This window comes from Saimiri boliviensis, chromosome 1 (assembly GCF_048565385.1).
Source record: "Saimiri boliviensis isolate mSaiBol1 chromosome 1, mSaiBol1.pri, whole genome shotgun sequence".
Taxonomy (NCBI): Eukaryota; Metazoa; Chordata; class Mammalia; order Primates; family Cebidae; genus Saimiri; species Saimiri boliviensis.
Genome location: NC_133449.1, coordinates 190,240,688 through 190,242,485, shown reverse-complemented (window position 1 = coordinate 190,242,485; position 1,798 = coordinate 190,240,688). Strand labels below are relative to the sequence as shown.

The window sequence follows — 1,798 nt, the reverse complement described above, 5'->3', positions numbered from 1 at the left end:
TGGAATCTCTCCCTGGTTCAGCCCACTTGCCTCCACTCCTGCCTCCACCGTGTCAATCAGGGTGACCCAGAAGTCTTACAAGGTGTCCACCTCTGGCCCCTGGGCCTTCAGCAGCTGCTCTTACATGAGTGGCCTTGGTGTTCATATCAGCTCCTCGAGTTTCTTCCAAGTGGGCAGCAGCAGCTTCCGAGGTGGCCTGGGTGCAGGCTATGCTGGGGCCAGCGGCATGGGCATGGGAGGCATCACCGCAGTCACTGTCAACCAGAGCCTGCTGAGCCCCTTTAACCTGGAAGTGGACCCCCAACATCCAGGCTGTGCGTACCCAGGAAAAGGAGCAGATCAAGACCCTCAACAAGTTTGCCTCCTTCATCGACAAGGTGTGGTTCCTGGAGCAGCAGAACAAGATGCTGGAGACCAAATGGAGCCTCCTGCAGCAGCAGAAGACGGCTCGGAGCAACATGGACAACATGTTTGAGAGCTACATCAACAACCTGAGGAGGCAGCTGGAGACCCTGGGCCAGGAGAAGCTGAAGCTGGAGGCGGAGCTTGGCAACATGCAGGGGCTGGTTGAGGACTTCAAGAGCAAGTATGAGGATGAGATCAATAAGTGTACGGAGATGGAGAATGAATTTGTCCTCATCAAGAAGGATGCGGATGAAGCTTACATGAACAAGGTAGAGCTGGAGTCTCGCCTGGAAGGACTGACTGACGAGATCAGCTTCCTCAGGCAGTGTATGAAGAGGAGATCCGGGAGCTGCCGTCCCAGATCTCCGACACGTCTGTGGTGCTGTCCATGGACAACGGCCGCTCCCTGGGCATGGGCGGCATCATCGCTGAGGTCAAGGCGCAGTACCAGGAGATCACCAACCGCAGCCGGGCTGAGGCGGGGAGCATATACCAGACCAAGTACGAGGAGCTGCAGACGCTGGCTGGGAAGCACGGGGATGACCTGCGGGGTACGAAGACTGAGATCTCCGAGATGAACCGCAACATCAGCCGGCTCCAGGCTGAGATCGAGGACCTCGAAGGCTAGAGGGCTTCCCTGGAGGCCGCCATTGCAGATGCTGAGGAGCGCGGGAAGCTGGCACTCAAGGATGCTCATGCCAAGCAAAAGGAGCTGGAGGCTGCCCAGCAGCAGGCCAAGCAGGACATGGCACGGCAGCTTCGTGAGTACCAGGAGCTGATGAACGTCAAACTGGCCCTGGACATCAAGATTGCCACCTACTGCAAGCTACTGGAGGGCGAGGAGAGCCGGCTGGTGTCCGGCATGCAGAACATGAGTAACGAAGACCACCAGCGGCTATGCAGGTGGTCTGAGCTCTGCCTATGGGGGCCTCACAAACCCTGGCCTCAGCTATAGCCTGGGCTCCAGCGTTGGCTCTGGCACAGGCCTCAGCTCCTTCAGCTGTACCAGCTCCACCAAGGCCGTGGTTGTGAAGAAGATTGAGATCCGCGATGGGAGGCTGGTGTCCGAGTCCTCTGACGTCCTGCCCAAGTGAACAGCTGCAACAACCCCTCCCAGCCTGCCCCTCCTGAGGCTGCCCCAGAGCCTGGGAGGGAGGCCCCTGTGCAGGGCAGCACAGGGAACGGGAGACCCTCCCAAGGCTCAGCCCTAGCCCTCAGTCCACCCATGGGGAGTTTACTGCCTGGGGACCCCCCTTGCCTATGCCTCCAGCTACATGCCTCCAGATGCAAAAAAATTCAATTGCTTTTTATTTATTTATTTATTTTTGGTCCAAAATAAAATCCCAGCTAGCTCGGAAAAAGAAGAAAAGGATGTGGTTATAGGACTGAGGTT

The 1,798-nt window shown here is 57.5% G+C and overlaps 1 pseudogene; it reads left to right on the top strand.

The window, feature by feature from the left end:
- The first annotated feature begins 393 nt into the window (after positions 1 to 393).
- LOC120365311 (keratin, type II cytoskeletal 8 pseudogene) lies at positions 394 to 1,499 on the top strand (annotated as a pseudogene).
- The last annotated feature ends 299 nt before the right edge of the window (positions 1,500 to 1,798 follow it).